Consider the following 20,949-nt stretch of genomic DNA (forward strand, 5'->3'; position numbering starts at 1 on the left):
CTATACACTGGAACTGATGCCGACAGAGTTTATAATTATTTAGAAGAAAATTCATTCATGGCAATAGAGTAAAAGGGTAACAAAAGAAAGTTATATGGGGAAAAGGATCATTTGTTGTTAAATAAAGTCATAATGGAGAACTGTATAAAGGGGAAGAATCCAAGTATGGCATGGATAGACTACAAAAAAGCATTTGACAGCATCCCACAGTCATGGATAAAAGAGTGCTTAAAAATGTATAAGATACACCCAAAACTGTTTGATTACATTACAGCGACCACGAAACAGTGGCAAACCACTTTGCAGTTAAGCCACGATAAAGGGCAAATTATTTTTGCAGGGATAAAAAAATCAAAGGAGGATATTTCAGGGTGACTTTATCACCACTACTCTTTTGCCTTGCCCTGTTTACTTTACAGATTAGGTCATGGCTGCAGTGTGGCTCCCAGAAAACAACAAAGTGTAAAGACTCATCTTCTCTTTGTCGATGATTTAAAACTGTCAGAACTGAAAGCACAACTGCAAGTTGTCAAAACTTTCTCAGATTATATAAGAATGTCATTTGGTCTTGATAAATGTGCAAAAGCAACCTTTAAAGCAGGAAAGCTGCAGCACCAATAAAATATAAGTCTGGGACAGGAATGTGATATAATAGAACTTTAGCAAGAGGCAGTGTATAAATATTTGGGAAGTGATGAAGGATCAACAATAAAACATGAACAAATGTGAATAAAAGTAATGGAATATTTTAGAAGACTAAAATTAATATTGAAAACAGCTTTGCCATCTTGGAACAAAGTCCAAGCAATAAACCAATTTGCTCTCCCTGTCCTAACTTATAGAGTTGGAGTGACCCAGAAAGTATTGTATCATTTGGAAAGGAAAATAAGAATAATGCTTCATGCTTATCAAATGATTTATAAAAAGTAGTGTGTACCAAGATTATATATTCCTCATTCTGAAGGAAGCATGGGGCCTCCTCAAAACTGATTACATGTATAGATCCCCAATCATAGGAGGGTACCTATTATTTAATCGACCATCTTAAATGTCGAGTATTGGAAGCTCAAATGGGAAAGTTAAAAAAATAGAAATGTCAAAGTCGCGGAAATTCAAATTCTTTCCCAGGGAAAGAATTCGGTTGGCTGTTTCCACAGCTTCAACATTTTCTGTACTATGGTGTGAACGTTATGGATTGGGTTAAGGTAAGTGTGTGAGTGTGACAGACTTTAGGGTTAGGGTGTGGGTAAGGTAAGTGTGCGATACTGACGGACTTTAGGGTTAGGGTATGGGTAAGGTAAATATGTGATAGTGATGGACTTTAGGGTTAGGGCGTGGGTAAGGTAAGTGTGCGATAGTGACGAACTTTAGGGTTAGGTTGCGGGTAAGGTAAGTGTGCGATAGTGATGGATCTTAGGGTTAGGGCTTGGGTTAAGGTTAGTGCATAGATAGCTGTGTATGTAAGGTGTAGTGCAGATTTATTAGGTTTTTGGTGTGCTTGTGTTGTGTGTGTGTTTTTCGGAACAGTGAATTTTTTCCCTGGGAAAAAATTCACAGTTCTGAGGTTTCATTGTTGTCATAGTTCGAACTTCCAAGTTCGAACATATGGTGTTCAAAATTTTGGAAGTTTAGTTATATGACAAAGACCCTCATAGGACTGCATACATATCTGCTGACCTCACAAAATCCAAATTTAGTGAAAGTTTTAAAACATGAAGAGGGTAAGTTTAGGAATGCTTCCCTACCTAGTTTATCAAAAGCATATTGGTGTCAAGCGGAAAAGGAAATCAAACTAGAAGTAGATAAAAATCAGGCAGCAACTGAATGTGCCCAAAAACAAAGGAAAGAATATAAGGTGAGGGATCAGATGAGAAGGCAAGAAATGTGGAAAATGCATAAATATAGTTGCAAGTATAGAAAACTCCTGGAACAACCTCATGTTGCTCAGGATCGAATGCAGGAATGGTGAAGGAGAGGTGAATTTAAACCAAAAGATGAATGGTTAATATTGATGGCCCAGGATAGTGGACTATGTACACATTGGACACAAAGTGTATTGAACATGTGGGAGAAGTGGACAATTGCAGGTTTGTAAAACAGCATAGGAACCAGTTGCACATGTCGCTGCTGGCTGTGAAATACTAATAGCAGAAGGACTGTGTACCTAAAGGCATAACAATGTGGCAAGACCGCTGCTCTGGGGATTGTGCAAACATTATAATCCTGAAGTAGCTGAGAAGCATTTGAAACATGAGCCACAAACCATTGCAGAAAGTGGTGGTTTATATCACATGGGATCACCCATTACCACCAATTCCAAAAAATAGATGCGAGACAGTCATATATAGCAGTCCAGGAAAAGAAGACAAAAAGTAGCACTGATCAGTGAAATTGCTACATGCAGTGACTACAATGTCTTGCATACAGAGAGAGACACAGAGTCATAAAATACCAGCATTTAAAGACAGAAACAAGGGCAATGTGGAAGAAAGATACCCAGACAGTTCCAGTAGTAGTAGGAGCAATGGGTCTTATAAAAAATAATTTACAATTGTACTTAAATATATACTACTGATACATGTAACTCCGTATGATTTGCAAGAGTCAGTTCTGGACACATTGTGTGTGCTACAAAAAACACTTCTGGCTAACATCAAAGATTGAAACAATACTAATTTCATGAACTTTAATGATACTGTAACTTAGGAATGGGGTCCATTATCATCTTGGTGTTAGAAATCCAAAAGACTTGGAGAAATTACACCAGTAAAAACCTACCTCACACTGACAAAGTAAGGAAACGTATATCCTCTATGCTGCCCCAATCTTCACTAACCTTCAGGTCTCACAACTGTTCAAACATGAGTGATGTTATAATAAAATGGCCAAATTTACAGTAAACGATAACAGTAGAACACATGACTGCCTAGCCCTCAGAGAAATAAACTGGTTAGAACTACCACACCACCTAGCTCTTTGGCAAACGACAATACACAGACTTCTCTCTAAGCCAGAAAATTGCCCAGCCCTTAATATCTTAATATAACACTACTTCCCAATCAGAGGTTTTCTACTGAAAAATGAATAGTCACTAAAACCAAATCCTCTAATACTGCAGGTGACTCTATATATTCAAAGAGTGTAATTAAACTATGGAATCATATCCAACAACCTCTGAAATCCATTCAGAATGCAGACTCACTTAAAACATGACTACTAAATTTTCACCAATTAAATGAATGTTTCTGCTCCCGTACATCTTCCGGATGAATGCCACTGTCATCTTTAGCTTTCCATATTGTCTAACCATCTCTCTTCATTCAGAATCCTATGCCCCAAAGTCAGTCTTCACCAATACCTGAATAGTTTTACTAGCATCTCTAAGCCATATACATAGTTTTGTGGCACTCCTCACCTTCTAACCTCTATACTTCAAATATCAACCTTATGATGGCCATATATATAATTGTCTCTGAACCAGCTTTATGGACCACCTCTTAACTATAATAACATTTTCTGCCAAATGTTGTTCCTTCTGTCAGCTCAATTTCTTTAAATTTCTAATCACTAATCACATGATTTATTGTCTGTTTGAGCAACACTCTCACATGATTTATTATCTTTTTACGGAGTCATACTCTGTCAACTCCCACTTGTTTGAAGTCTGAAAACTGAATGCTGAAAATACCGAACATCAATATTTCCAAATGAAAAATCTTGCCCCTTATCGACTAATGTTAACACTTGTTTTTAGATCCAGAGCAGTAGAGAATTTCAAATTCAATATGTATTTCGGGCATGTCGGAAATTCGGCATTACAACTTTTCACGGAAGTGAGTCAATACTACAATGACTCCACTAAGAGTGAGTCAGTAAATTGTAGAAATCACAAAAAAATGGCAAGAGTGCAAGCAAAACTCTTATTTAATAAAATACAGCGAAGCGCTTTTCATTTGTAAAATAACAAACTTCATCAGACTAAAACAGTGTTAAACCACAACTGAACTTCTTAAATAGCATTTTATAAGCCCACCCTACAGTAGAAAGGAAGTAATGTCATGAACAAAATTTTAAATTTAAAAAATATAAAGCACATATATAACCCAAAAAGTGGTGCAAAAAGAAGAAAAAATAGATAAAAAAAGGCACCACCAGGGTTTTTGGACTCCACACAGTTTTATTTAACACAAATTTTTAAGCGCTTTCATCAATCCAAGTTGACTTCATCAGAACAATTACTACAAAGAGATAAAATAATTTAAATAGGTTAAAATCGACTACTATCGGCTAAAAATAAACCAACTAGTTTACACTATTAAAATTAAGTTGACAAGTCTAAAAAACATAAATTTTCAATATCATTATAAAATGCATGAGAAAATACAAATAATTTATTCAATATAAATAAATTATTTCATCAAATTGTTCCAAATGAACTAAAATGTTAAAGTGCTTATAACTTTAGATTTTTCCTGCCTTTTCCTTCAATACTGGTATAATAAATATAAAATCATTTAAACCAGGGTGCAGGTTAGCACCTAGCCTTAGTTGCCACATTAACTCTCTTTTACATAAAATGTTCTTTCAATCCCCACCTCTCAGGTCTATTTGCACTGTGTGCAAAATAGCAAATTTAAAACCAGAAAAATTCTCACATAACATGCTGTGCCTATACAAGGCATTTGTTTCTTTCTTGTTTTTTTATGTCGTATAAATGTTCTTAAATCCTAGATTTGAGGGGTCTTTCCATTTTATCAACATAAAACCCGATGCAGGTGTTACATTTTGCAAGGTACACAATTCTGTTGGTAAAACAGTTTCCCTTTCTAAAAACACTGTAGTTTCAGGTCTGTTGGATAAGGTAATAAAACGTAACTGTAGAATAAAACTACACTGAGGGCACTGCCCACATGGTTTGGTACCATCTTTATTGTTTTGATCTCCCACTCCACCTTTGTTTTCTAGGATTAATTTTAAATTGGTACCCACCTTAGTAGAAAAAATAAAGCTTCTCACCCACCACTTTAGATATCTCATTATTGGTTTTAAAAATGCTCCAATTTTTATATAAAATATTTTTCACCCCACTATATAGGGGACTATATTGTACAGCACATGCTTGTGCAAAATTGGTAGGGGTTTCTAAAATAGATGCACCACCCACTTCCTGTGCTTTCAAGGGTCCTTTGCCTAAAAGTGGCTTATATCTCTTCCCCCATTCATCAAGGATTCCTTGTAGAATAGTCTCAACCAAATTATTGGGGTACCCTCTGTCTACAAACATTCCTCAAGTTAATGAATTCATTCTCAACATCCTCTTTTTGTGAGGTCATTCGTGCAATCCTTATAGCCTGCCCTTTGATAATACTTTTTTTCCTGAGATAGAGGATGATAACTGTTAAAATGAAGGTATGCATTACAAAAGGTCTTCTTGCGATACACTCTAGATTTAAAACCTTCCACTTCTTTAGAAATATTGGTATCCAGATAATATATTTCCTGTCAATGTACTCATAAGTAAATTTTAAAAAAGGGGTGGTACTGTTTTAATATTCAATAAAACCAGGTATTTTTTATCACCTTTCCACAGAATAAAAATGTCATCCAAAAATCTATTATATAACAAAATCTCAGAATTGAAGCTACTCTTAAAAAAGTATTCCAGTTCCCATTCTAGCAAGACAATATTAGCATAGATGGGGGCACAAGCTGCCCTCATAGCCACCTCGTTGGTCTGTTGATAATATTGCCCTTCAAAATAAATAAAATTATTATCCAGTATAAGAGCCATAATCTCACATAACAAACTGACCTCTTCATGTTGCAATTTAGAACACGTAAAGAGCATTTCTTCAAAATATTCCAGCCCTCCTTCCTAGGGAAACAAGAAAACAAATCTTGAATATCAATGGTCAAAAATGTCACTCCAGCAGACCATAAGCCCTGTTTCAACTGACCCAAAAAATCCCATGAGTCTTTAACTAAGTGTGGTACCCCTTACACAATGTGTTTAATTATCCTACCCACAAAAACTGCCAAATAATGAGTTTTGGAACTACAAACCACTACAATAGGTCTAAAGGGTGGTGCCGACATGCTTTTGTGGATCTTAGGGATGCCAAATATCACAGGCACCTTAGGGTGGGAATTTGAAAAAAAATCATATGTCTCCTGATTAATCCACTGATCCAGTATATATTCTTCTAGGAAACTATCACTCCACTGGTATGAAATATTGATTTGATTTCTGGAGACTTGTAAATAGTTGTCCTCATTGAATAAAATATTCTGCATTATATTAATATAATCTTCAGTATTAAAAACCACAATGCCACCTCCCTTGTCTGGGGTCATAATACGAATCCCCATATCTTCTCTCAGTTGTTTTATTAAAATTCTCTCGTTTTGATTCATATTATAATATACCTTCTTATTCTCTGCCCACAACTTGTAAACATCCTCTTTTACTGCTTTCTCGAAAGTTCTAACCAAAAAATGCAAAGGGGGATTGAATGTACTTCTTTTTTTTTAAATTGCACTTTGATTTGAACCCATATGTCCTTCGTTGTTTTTGGAAAATAAGATTTTAAAGTTTAACTTTCTTGTATATAACTGTATATCCAATTAAACCTCAGATACATCAGGAATTTTAGTAGAGACAAATTTAAATCCTTTGGAGAACAATGAAAAAATTCCTCAGTAATTAACCTGTCGGTATAGTTAGAAATACTAAAACCTTGAGAGGTGTGAAGAATCTAGTGGTCAACATCCTCTAATATCTGCCCCTGCCTCTCCCCCCTGTTCCCATACCCTCTCTGGTATTGAACTACTTGACTGTAAGAATATTGCCTTCATTGATTCTTGTTCGCTATTTTTTCCGAGCACCTCAATGTAGGAAAATCCTAATGCTCAGCTTGATCCACTATATGTTCATTACCAAAATAATCATAACATACACCATCATCCAATTCATGCATTGTTTCACAATCATTAGGGTAATAACTAAAACCCCTACTACTTGAACCCTGCCTATCAATATACAATATATTGGTGGGCTAAACTGCTTCACACTGATATTGTTTGATATCTCTATCTAATTTCCTTTTCTTCTTTTGAAATTGAATATTACATTTTTTCTCTACCCTACCAATAACCTTCTCATAAATCTCTTCATTTTGATTAAACAATAAATCATCCAAGATGCAAACATTTAACTCGTCTAACTCTTTATGGAGTTTCACCTTCATTAGTTCCTGGAAAAAAAACAACCTTATTAAACAGTTCAAGCCCTCATTTATCAAATAAAGTGACAAAATCATTGACCATGGGAGTGTCATAATACAATCCAAACAGAAATGTAAAAACCCTTAACCCTTTTGGGACCACTTTTAGTTGAATGCATTCATTAAAATATACAATTTCCATTTGTAAGGTTTTTAGTTTATACAGCTTTTTTTCAAAACAAAAAATCATATCTTTTAAAGAGTTGTAATTGCAAGGTTCATCTTTTTTGCTCTCATTGGTTTCTCCGGGCCCAGCATACTGTTCTTGAAATTGTAATTTTTATTAAGGAGAACACCAAACTTGCCATTTACTACTCGTAATTGCATAGGGAAACTGGAAGAATTATTTTTGCTCCCTGTCCTCGATAATCAGCCATTCCTATCAGTTTGGAATCTCACATTTGAAAAAATGTTATTAACAGTACCTTTTTTGCTGTTAGGCGACTTCTGCTGTTGTTCCAATCCTTCCACATGAATGGAATTAATGTCTTTACTGAAATGTACGGCTCCATTACCTTCCAAACCTTCCAAATGTTTGACATCATACTCTCCAATAACTTCTTAATATTTAATAACAGCTACTATCTTTAAAAGGTAGGAGTTGCGATGGGGTCAACTTGTGGGACCATTTTCGCTAATTTAGTTATGGCAGAATGGGAAAAGAAATATGTCCTGGGAGGCAATTATGTTGATAATATTATGTTGTATCTCCATTGCCTGGACGATGTATTTATGCTATGGAAAGTTGACCAACAATCTGTGGAACAATTTTTAGCATATATTAATAACAAGACACAGCATAAAATTTATGCATGCCATAGATGAGCAAGAACTAAACTAGCTGGATGTTAACCTTAGTAAGGATAGAATTAACCAAAGATTTACTACAGAAACACACAGGAAACCAACTTACTCTAACTCTTTCCTGCATTTCACAAGCTCCCATCCTTTATCAAATAAAAAGCAGTAGTAAAAGGACAATTTGTCCGTGCCGCTAAAATGGTTAGCTTGGAAGCAGATTTTATTTTTGAGTGCAGGCATCTCAGATAGATATTTATAAGTAGAGGTTATCCTGTTAGTTTATTGCATGAAGTGTATACTGAGGTTAGCCATAAAAGGAATAATGGACATTTTTCACCAATCCTAAATCAACAGGTGAATCAGGTATATATGCAAAAGGAAGATAATCATATAGATTATAATGCAACCTTCATTACAACATTTAACATTCATTTTTATGAGATAAAAACAATAATTTTAAAGAACTGGCATTTAATTGAGGTTGAAGCATCCGTTATTAATAAAATGGTGTCAAAATGATAGCCAGGAGAGGCAATAATTTAAAAACTCTTCTTGAAATGTGTAAAATAACAAAAAAACACCAAGTAAAAGGCATGAAAAAATGTGGATTGTGTAATTTATGCAACTATATGCATGAGGGTAAATATGTTCAAATTAATGGTCAGAAATATAATATATATGATAAACTAAATTGTAATTTGAAAGGGGTGGTATATGTGGCAGTGTGTAAGCACTGTCCAGCTTATTATATAGGGAAGACTACTAGAACTCTAAAAGAGTGTATGAGCACCTATATGCCATTAGAAAGATGACTTTAACAAATGCACTTGCAAAACACATACAGGAGCATGGTGAACATAGATTTGTGGTATCCAACAGGTCCATGAGCAACTTGGGGGGGGGGGCATGGATGTTACATTTAGAAAGAGCAGAATTAATGTGGCAACTAAAACTACATGCTTATGTATGGCCATGTTTGAATGACTACTGTACAATCAATAACATACTCAGGCTAAAAGCAGTACTTAGGTGAGATAATTTGTAAGCTGCTTTTAGTTATTGCTGACCTGTGTTAGGGTAGTGATTTAATAAGTATATTTACTTATAAATACTTTTTTATATATGTTTTTATATAACAAGAAATATTTTAATTAATAATAATCAACTAGGATGTCTTTAGATTATTTATTAATGAAGGAATTTAGTTAATTTATTTTATGTATGTATATTTTATATATATGCTCTTTATATTTTTAAAATTTAAAATTTTGTTTATGACATCATTTCCTGTCTACTGTAGGGCGGACTTACAGAATGCTATTTAAGAAGTTCAGTTGTGGTTTAACACTGTTTTAGTCTCATGAAGTTTGTTATTTTACAAATGAAAAGAGCTTCACTGTATTTCATTAAATATGAGTTTTGCTTGCACTCTGGCTTTTTTCTGTGATTTCTACAGTTTGTTTTTTTTTTTCATTATGAGTCAGTAAATTGATAGTAAACTCTCTAATATTCCTCTTCAAATGCTCAGTGTTCAATATCTACTAATGTATAAGCTATCTTTCATAATGTAATAGCTGACTTTATTTCTTAAGAATGTAATCTAATTAGCAAATATATGTGTGATTGATATTACTTAATGTCTGCTCATTTTTATTAATGAATGTCTGTTTAAAAATGTTTGTAATATACTGGTGATTTTCTCTTTTGTCCTCTGCTGAAAAGGGTTTTTTGACTAAACTCATTTGGACAAATCCAGTAAACAAAACCACAATAAATGAAAAAAAAAATAAATTATGCATTTTACTGTTCCTTGTGAGCCAGTTGTTAAACTACTTTAGAAAGTCACTTTATCAACACACATGCAATGAGTTTGCCATGGATGCTGAATAGCATGATCCACCTGGAATTGAAATGCACATTCCTGACCCCTTTTATGAAAATGGGTATTAGTGCTGTAGTTTGTCAGTCCAGGGTACTGTTCTTGCCTTCTGTGTGACTTTTGAAAAGCTGCTTTATCTTTGATCCTCTGTGATGTTTGTTACTGTCAGCATTTTTTGAGTACAACTCATTTACTCTGACAGCCACACCATAGTGAAACAGTTTAAGCACCACAGTGACCTTATCTCCTTATCTATAAAAACATTGAACTCATCTAGGGAAATACAAGAAAAACACAGGCAAGCTAGAGTTTTCACTGTAGGGTACCTATAACGTGCTGTAATGGAGGCCCATGGGATGTATGCAAATGAGCCCTTAAGAACATCAAGTGTTTCAGCTACATGGCTTTGGAAAGTCCATAGGTTTTTAAGTCTTTATGGTTACATTCAAGCCAATAAAGCCAAACCCCACTAGCTGTGGTCATTCACACTTGATTATGGTGAGAGACAAAAAATATAAGAAATGGAAAAGATGGCGAACTACAACTGTGAAAACTGAAATAAACCAGCTGGATAAACAAATGAAACTTAGTGTGAGACAAGATCAAGAAAACTTTGAAGAAAATTTATATAAAGATATTGAGCATAATAGGAAACCATGCTTTAGATACATAAGATGTGGAAAGAGTAAAGACATACAAATTGATAAACTGTGTGTAAATTCTAAAATGTATTCTCAGACACAACAGATTATAGATATATTTATAAAATGTCATGCAAAGCAGTTTGGCTCCACAAAGGGGATGATAAATTGTCCTAGTGACATCCAGGTAACCTCAGATACTGAAATTAAATCAGATTATATTGAAAAAGTACTACAGAAACTGAACCCAAACAAAGCACAGTGTGAAGACAGAATTAGTAGTAATGACCTGTGAACACTTCAGCAAGAACTTATGGTACCATTATATCTATTATTTACTAGGGCGTATAAATATGAGAAGAGTCCTTAAATTGGAGACATGCGCTTATTAAACCTGTCTTCAAGGGGAAAGGGAGTAGGACAAACTCAGAGTCATATAGACCCTTAAGTTTACTTTCATGTTGTGGAAAAATAATGGAGAAGGTAGTATTGGATAAGTTATTGTCAGAACAGGAAAGATTGGGACTTGAAACCATATGCATATGTTGAAAATAAATCTATCATCACCTGTAACATGATGTTCTATAACAATATAATAACAACTATGAATGAAAAAATGTGATGTAATGTAATTTATATAGATTTAACTTCAGCATTTGACAGGGTCATGCACAAAACACTGATCAATAAATTAGTATTAGGTATTGATGCACTCTTGATAAGATGGATAGCTGAATGGTTTGCAAATAGGACATGGCAAGTATCATACAGCAACTGGACAGGTGAAATTCTTGGTTACAATCAGGATGTCCTACAGGACTCTCTCCTAGGCCCTTACTTGTTTAGATTGTCTCTTTCAGACCTAACTTTTTCATCTGAGGTGTTCTACAGTCTGTACGCAGATGACTTGAAACTGGATAAAATTATTACATGTGTTAGAGATAAGGCATGTGTAGTCAGCAGAAGAACTTTACTAAATCGACCATTTAGGCACAGGATAATAAAATGCTGATAAATACATCAAAAACTAAGCATATGAGATTTGGGAAACATATATTTAAAGGTGAATGTTTCATACAGCACACAGTAATAAAAATTGTAAATTCATAGGTTCATAGGTTCATAGGTAGGTACTAGGCTATCGGCCCAAGGGTCTATGTAAGTTTAGCCAACAAGGTTCCCTGGCTTACGCCACCCAAGAAAGTTATTTTCCTGTGCCACTGTCAAGCAGAGACATAGAAGTGATCCCCGGGGTCTATTTCCTATTTCCCATCCACTCATCAAGATTTTTCTTGAAGAGTGCTAATGAAGAACTTTGCTTGACATAGATGGGTAGCCTGTTCCAGAGTATGGGAAGTCTCTGGGACAAGAATATATCCCTCCAGCATGTCCTGTTTATTGTGGTAACAAGGTTTAGGTCCCTAGAGCATGTAGCTCAGAGGGACTGGGATTTCTTTAGGTGTAGCATGTCCAACAGCTCTGGGTTTGACATAGCTTTATATGTTAGGCAGAGATCACCTCGGAGTAGGCGATATGATATGGAGTAAAGCTGGAGTTTTTTGAGGCGGTCAGTGTAGGGCATTTGTTTGAGGCCAGTAATCCTCTTTGTGAGTTACTTCTGTGGCCTTTCCAGCTGCTGCAGATGTCTTGAGAGGTACATTCCAAAAGGGGCATTGTACTCTATAATGGGTCTAATGAGTGTCGAGAGAGGGGAACAATGACCTCTTTTTTCCTGGATGAGAACCCTTTTATGATGAGGTGTGCCACATAGAAGGACTTCCTGACTACTGTGGTGATGTGACTATCAAAGGAGAGACTACTGTCCACCTCATTTAAGGACCTCGGTATGTGGGTAGATCCAGCTTTGAGTTTTTCTAATCATATTAACCAATTGGTTAATGATAATTATATAACTATAGGTTGTATAAAAAATGATTAAGTCTACAGAATCAGAAGTGATGAAATCATTGTTTGTTAGTTACATTAGACCCAAACTTAAGTATGGAATAACAATAAAGAAACACCAGGCTGAACAAGGAGAGGGTCACGGCGAGCTGCCTGTCGCGCGCTAGGATCCGCCACATAACACAAGCACTCAGGTCACTCCAAGGCAAGTACAAATATGACTCAGTCATTGTCCATGCTGGTGTGAATGAACTGAGATGTACCTCCCTGGACTACATGAAAAGAGACATAGAGGAGCTCTCTGAGCATGTAGCCCAGGCCGGTATGACCCTGACCTTCAGTAGCGTCTTACCCTCACCAAGAATGATGCCACAATATGAAGACAAGATGATCAATTTCAACAATTGGCTTAAGTATTGGTGTCATTCAAAGGGGATCAATGCCTGTCAGCCTGGGATGACATGCTCGACAAGCCACAATGCTTCGCTAGGGACGGCTTGCACCTGTCACCCCTGGGCTTTTGGATACTGGCAAAGGCTCTTGCTACCCCCATAGTGCCTTTTTAGGCAAGGCTCAAAAGACAAACCCACCTCCATAGGTATCACAAGGGATAAGAAACTAAGAGTAATGCTACTCAATGCCAGAAGTCTAAACCTCAAGATGCACGCACTCGAAACTCTCCTTAGCATGGAGAACATCGATATCTGTGCAGTAACAGAAACCTGGTTCAAGGCTCCGGAGAGCACCCCAGCACTACCAGGTTATACCTCATACCATGCTTTTCGGCCCCAAAACATGGACCGAACCACAAAAGGAGGGGGAGTATCAATATTCATCAAAGATACCCACACTTCCAGGTTGGTGGCACAGCACAAAGCATCAGAGACTATCCATGTGCAACTAACAGTGGGTAAAACTGCTTTCCAGTTTATAGCCTGCTACAGACCACCCTCCCAAACCCAGGAACCCCACTCAGCCTTCCTGAGAACACTGGAAAATATGAAGGTCTCTCCAAACACCATTATATTGGGCGACTTCAACTACCCAAACATAGACTGGGAGCATTACCCTAGCCCAAAGGTTCCTAGAATTTATAAACTCAAATGTTATGGAACAAGTTGTTACCACTCCCACAAGAGGGGAAAACATACTGGACCTGATCATCACCAACATGGGGACTCTATGCTCCAGACCAGAAGTGTATCCCTCACTGGTAAGATCAGACCATAAACTCATCTCACTGGATATTCACATCCCGACTCCACCCCCTGCCCTGAAAACCACAGTGAAAAACTTCTCTAAAGCAAATTTCACACTCCTCAAAACTGAGGTGGAATCCTTCAAAGCCCCTGGGCCTGTGGAAAATACGTCCCAGACCGCAGAATCCTTTATAAACACATTATATGAACACTTTCAGGAATGCATGGATCATGCAATCCCAAATAAAACCAAGACCCAATCCTCCAAAGGCAGACATCCTGTCTGGTGGACCCCAGCCATAAACAAACTATACAATAGAAGGAGGAAGCTACTACATGATAGAGCAAAATCCCAAAAAGGGAAGGCATCTCTGATCAGTATTAGCAAAAAACTAAGGGCACTCATAAAATCGTCTAAGGCCAACTTCGAGAGAAAAATTACACAGGACACTAAGGATAATCACAAGCCTTTCTTTAGTTATGTTAGGAACCTGGGTGGGAATTCCCAGATATGCTCAGAATGAGTCCAAAATGACAAAAAATACACCGAACCCACAGACATTGCCAACATCCTAGCTGACAGGTTCAGTGCAAACTTCTCCCCTCCCACCAAAGGGCAAATATCTATCCCAGCAGAGTGCTGCCCCCCTGACATCTCAGATGCTCAGGTAAGAACTGCCCTCTCCAAAGCAAAAAACACAGCATCAATGGGACCAGACAGTGTCCCGGGCTGCGTCCTACATGAACTCCAAGAAGAGCTAAACCCAAACATAAAACTACTGTTCAATCTCAGCTTTACTACAGGATATGTACCCAAAGAGTGGCGTACAGCAACAGTGGTCCCTCTCCACAAAGGTGGTGCCTCAACGGATCCTGGAAACTATTGCCCCATAAGCCTTACTAGCTTGGTCTGCAAAGCTATGGAAAGGATCATCATGGACCTCATAAATAAAGATATTGGGGACCTACAGACACTGGATCCTACCCAGTTCAGCTTTGTTAAGGGCAGATCCTGCTTCTTAAACCTGGTTGATTTCTTTGAAACAGTCACCAAGGCCATTGACGAGGGGAAGGTGGTCCACACAGCCTACCTGAACCTCGCAAAAGCCTTCGATACAATACCCCACTCGGGCATTATAGATAAGCTCACCAGCTTAAATATAAACCCCTATGTCACTAGATGGGTTGCAAACTGGCTCAAGGACAGAACCCACATGGTTAGAATTGCTGGAGCCATGTCAGACTCCAAACCAGTTACAAGTGGCATCCCACAAGGCTCAGTCCTGGGACCTCTCTTGTTTGGTATATATTTCTCGGAGGTACAGGCCAACTCGGAAGGACTGTGGCTGATCAAGTTCGCAGATGACTGAAAACTGGGTGCCATAATCGACTCTCCAGCTGACACAAGCATCCTCCAAAAGGGCCTCATAGAAACAGACAACTGGTGCCAGAACCATGGCCTCAAGCTAAACGCCAAAAAGTGTACAGTCATCCCCTTTGGCAAAAACAAAGTGTCCACAAATTACCACATAGGTGGTAATCCATTAAGTACAAAAGAAGTAATTAGGGACCTGGGGACCCAAGTTGATAGCAATCTCTCATTTGACAACCACGTGGCCAAAGTGGTTAGAAAAATATTTTATATAGCCCACCTAATCATGAAGGGATTCACATCTTGATCAGGGGAGGTCATCGTGCCTCTTTACTCATCCCTCATCAGGCCCATAATTGAGTACAATGCCTCTTTTGGGATGTACCTTACCAGACACCTGCAGCAACTGGAAAGACCCCAAAAGTACCTCACCAAGAGGATCAAAGGGCTGAAACAGATGCCATATGCTGCCCGGTTAAAGAAACTCCAGCTCTACTCAGTGGCATACCGCCTGCTCAGAGGCGATCTGTGCCTGACGTATAAAGCCATGTCCAACCTGGAATTAATGGACATGCTGCACCTCAGAAAATCCAAATCCCATCGAGCTATGCTCAAGAGACTTGAACCTCAGCACTGAAATAAATAGGACATGCTGGAGGGACAGATTCATAACCCAGAGGCTCCCTTCACTCTGGAATAAAATCCCAGTCCAGGTTAGGCAGAGTCTCTCATTGACTCTCTTCAAGAGGAATCTTGATGAGTGGATGGGAGATCGTAGGTTTACCCCGGGTATCACTTCTGTGTCACAGTTAGACAGAGGCACAGTATACTAACCTCGAAAAAGGGCATAGCAAAATTAATTTAAAATGGGTGACGAAAGCCAAACACACTCTGGCTAGGCTTATTAATGCTCTAGGGCAGATAGCCTAGTATGAACCTATGAACCTATTATAAGAAAACAAACATGAATGAACTGGAAGGAATACAGCGGAAATATACTAAAGGCATCCGTGGATGTGAAAATTTCAATTATTATGAAAGACTAAAATGTCTGAACTTGTACAGTGTCTCATATAAATATTTAAGAGGAGACCTTATTCAAGTATATAGGGATTTAGAGGCAACTGTGAATGTTTGGAGTTATCAAAAAGTAATAAAGAATCATCAGACAACCTATGCAGAAGATTCTCTAGGAATAAGAAATGTACTAACTGGTTCTCTGCGAGATCAGCTGATGCATGGAATACACTACAAAATTACAAACAAACACTAGTTTACATATTTTAAGAACAGCATGGACATTTGTCATGAGAACAACTGGATACTGGCAGGCTAGAGGGTCATTAACACTTGTCTTTAAATATTGATATGTATGTATGTATGTATATATGTATGTATGCATATTTTGGCCTTTTTATTGGTCTCATCAGCACAGTATAAGTGGATATATACATCAGAAACATATAGTATTTAAACCCAGCTGATGCCCATAAAGATTAATGTGCCTGCAAAGTACCTTAACTAACATCCAAACGAAAGGGTAAAAAGATCACAGTGACAAACTATTCAGCAAGAATGCAAGAAAAAACAGTTAAACTAAGAGTTTCCCCACTTGATACCTTAAACCTCCTGTATTGCATGCCCATGGGATATATGCAAATGACCCCTTAAGGGCATCAAGCTTTTTGGCTATATGGCTTCTGAATGTCCATTAAAGCCTATCATCCAAACCAAAGGGTAAAAAGGTCACACAGAGAAACCATTTAGTAAAACCTACTGTGTTTCTGAAGTATAGCCAAACTGTCCACTTATGCTGTGCTGATGAGGTCAATAAAAAGGCCAAAATATGCATATCTACAGCTAGTGGGGTAGTTAGACAGTAAGGAAGTTTTCTTTCCATGCGCCATGCCTCACTGCTAAAATTTCATTAAATTTGTTTCAGCTTGTACTCTTTAAACTCATCATGTTTGAAATAACTCTGGAGTTGTCCTTGAATCATCATCAGTTCTTGCAGTTACAGCTGTTGATAATCAAAGAATATGACCCAACACTTTGTAAATGCAAAGCCCTCTTATGTTTAATACAATGCATGCCTATAATGTCCAGTCTGGCAAGTATGAATAATAAGGCAAAGCATAAATAATTATCACCTGATGATGTCTATATGATGTCATATCTACCTGTGTGAAGTCATACTATTTATTACATAGACGTATTCTCCATCTTCAGTAAAGATTTAACACCTCTTACAGCACAATAGTGACAATATCAGAGTGACGGTGTACAGCTTTTTCATCTTGCCAAAAGAATCAGATCACCTTGAGGACTTGAGAACATAATCTAAGTGTGGGACAAAGATCTCCAACCTTCTACCAGTTAAGTATTAAACATTAGCTAAGTAAAGGATTCTCTCTGTGCTCTTTTCAAACAATACTTTTACATAAATGCAAACATCCCCTATCATGAAGTCATTCAAAAGGAGTGGCCACTCACTTTACACTTGATGTTTGCCTGTAACTGCTCTTGACAAAGTATGTGTTAAGAAGCCTACAAAATGCTTACCTTCACATGGATAACAAGCATTATAGTAACCTATCTGTCACAGTTTGACTGAAAAGTAAAACACCTTAAATGATTTAAAATTTAATAAAACATCCATCCTCCATGGGAAGGCAACAACACAGCAATATACACATAGGTTCATAGGTTTATAGGTGTGTACTAGATTAATGGCCCTGGGGCCTTTACAACCCTAACCATAAGATTACCCTGGCATAGTGGCACCCAAACTTGTTCCCAGTGCCTCTGTTGAGTAGAGCCACTGGTGCTATCCCCCGGGGTGAATTTTCTATTTCCCACCCACTCATCAAGATTTCTCTTGAAGAGGGTCAGCGAGGTGCTCTGCTTGACATGTATGGGAAGTCTGTTCCATAGCATGGGCAGTCTCTGGGTTATGAACCTGTCCCTCCAGCATGTTCTGTTAATTGTGGCAATGAGGTTGAGGTCTCTGGATCATGTGGTGTGGAGGGATTGGGATTTCTTTAGATGTATCATTTCTAACACAGCTGGGTCAGACATGGCTTTGTAAGTCAAGCAGAGATTGCCTCTAATTAGGGGATATGAGACAGAATAGTTGGAGTTTTTTTTGAGTCTGTCCATATAGGACAAGTGTTTAAGCCCTAGGATCCTCTTTGTGAGGTACTTTTGCAGCCTCTCCAGTTGTTGCAGGTGTCTAGTGAGGTACATGCCAAATGGGGCATTGTACTCAATGATTGGCCTAATGAGGGAAGAGTAGAGGGAGACAATGACCTCTTTCTTCCTGGATGCAAAACCCTTAGTAATGAGATGTGCCACATAGAAGGACTTTCTGACCACAGTGGCAATGTGGTAATCAGAAGATAGGTTGCTGTCAACCTGTGTTCCCAGATCTCTTATAACATCTTCTGTGTTCAGTGGACTACCATCAATGTGGTAATTCATGGGAACTGGGTTTTTCCCAAAGGGAATGACGACACATTTTTTTGGCATTGTGCTTAAGGCCATGGTTCTGACACCAGTTGTTTATCACAGTGAGACCATTCTGTAGGATGTCAACATCACTTGGGGAGTTAATAATAGCTCCCAACATGCAATTGTCTGTGACATTTGATAGCCAGAGCCTCTTTGTGTTGGCCTGGACTTCAGAGAAGTAGATATCAAACAGGAGATGACTCAGGACCAAACCCTGTGGGACTCCACTCGTGACTAATCAGCAGTCTGAGCTACTTTCACACTGTGGGTTCTATCTGTGGGCCAGTTTGCAACCCACCTAGTGATATAGGTGTTGATGCCTAGCTTAGTGAGTTTTTCTATGATTCCTGAGTGGGAAATGATATCAAAAGCCTTGGCCAGATCAAGGTAGGCTGTATGAACCACCTTGCCTTCATCCACAGCTCTGATGACTGACTCAAAGAAATCGACCAAGTTGAGCATGCATGATCTACCCTTCACCAAACCAAATTGTGTGGAATCCAGTGTTTGGAGATTCCCTATATACTTGTTTATTAGGTCCATGATGATGCATTCCATAGCTTTGCATATCAGACTCATCAGACTAATGGGGTGATAGTTCCCAGGGTCTGTAGTTGCTCCTCCTTTCTGGAGAGGGATAACTGTAGCAGTGTGCCATTTGGCAGGCACAAAGCCTGAGGTAAGGCTATGATTGAACAGAGCACGCAGGTGAGGTGCCAATTCACTCTGTAGTTCATGTAGAACACAACCAGGGATATTGTCTGGAACCATAAAAGCTGTATTCTTGGCCTTGAAAAGTGCTGTTTTTAACCTGTGCAGCAGTAATACTGGGTGCCTGGCAATCTACTGGTATTGTGATTGGTCCTTTGGGGGGGGGAGAAGGGGGGTAAACTTGGCACTGAATCTGTCGGCCAGTATTACTGGCAATATCTGTTGGATCTGTATAGGAGGTACCATTGTGCAGTAGCTCAGAGCAAATCTGGGTATTGTCGTGGAGATTCCTTACATAACTATAGAAGGCCTTGTGGTTGTCTTTACTATCTGCTGCAATTCATAGGTTCATAGGCTCATAGGTAAGTGCTAGGCTATCTGCCCAAGGGCATTTATAAGCCTAGCCAAAATGTGTTGGTTTTCGCCTCCCCCTTAGATTAGTTCCCTGTGCCTCTGTCCAGCAGAGCCATTAGTTCCCTGCACCACTGTCCAGCAGAGCCACTGCAGTGATCCCCAGGGTAATTTTTCTGTTTCCCATCCACCCGTCAAGGTTGCTCTTGAAGAGTGTTAGTGAGGTGCTCTGCCTGATGTATATTGGTATCCTGTTCCAAAGCATGGGGAGTCTCTGGGACAGGAATCTATCCCTACAGCATGTCTTGTTTATTGTTGTGGTGAGGTTTATATCTCTAGAGTGTGTGGCTCTCCGGGATTTTTTTTTTTTTTAGGTGGAGCATATCCATCAATTCTGGGTTGGACATGGCCTTGTATGTCAGGCAGAGATCACCTCTGAGTAAGCAGTATGCAACCGAGTACAGCTAGAGTTTCTTTTTTTTTCCCAAATATTTTATTGATTTTCAAAAAGACAAAACATAATTTCTACTCGAATACAAATAAAACAAAGACAAACTATATACAATATGTACACATGGCCTATATGGAAAAAAATGAGAATAACTTAGAGTTAGAGAGAGGTAGTTACACATAACAAAAAAAATCAGTGTAATTTCTCCACGTACTAAGAAGATGTGGAGATCTTTAAAGTCTCAATGAGAGAAAAAACTTTCTTCCAAGGATTGTTGATCCATTTATTAGGGAAGATTCTTGTTTCTTTTACCTTTGTTTCCATATGTATTGTTTTTTCTAGTAGAGTCATAAATTCTTGGAAGTTGGGTTCAGATGAAGTTTTCCATTTTCTTGTAATACATTTTCTAGCAATTGTTGTATAGTCAATAGTAGATACAAATTCTTTTTGCTCATAACATTTGTTTCAGTTACATTCAGAAAAATCATGGATTTAGTTAGTATGAAGGAATCTGAAAAAATAGCTTGAAGGAAATTTCCAATCTCCTCCCAGAATTTTTTAATTTTGATACACTCCAAAATATATGAATCCAATCAGCATTACAATTCTGAGAACATCTCCAACAAAACAATTGTTTAGAAGAGTCCATTTTAGCTATCCTATTGGGGGTGTAAAACACCCTGTGTAAGAATTTCCATGAAAAAATCTTCCAAGCTTGTAGATTGGAAGTTAATTTAATAGAATACAATAAATTAATTTTGTTTTCAGTGGAGAGGTTAATCTGATGACCTTTAGTAATAAAGTTCCAGAAGTTTTGTTATGGATTAACTTTGTAAATTATTAAGT

Source organism: Protopterus annectens, chromosome 14.part0 (genome assembly GCF_019279795.1).
Source record: "Protopterus annectens isolate FY-2018-M chromosome 14.part0, PAN1.0, whole genome shotgun sequence".
NCBI classification, from domain to species: Eukaryota; Metazoa; Chordata; order Ceratodontiformes; family Protopteridae; genus Protopterus; species Protopterus annectens.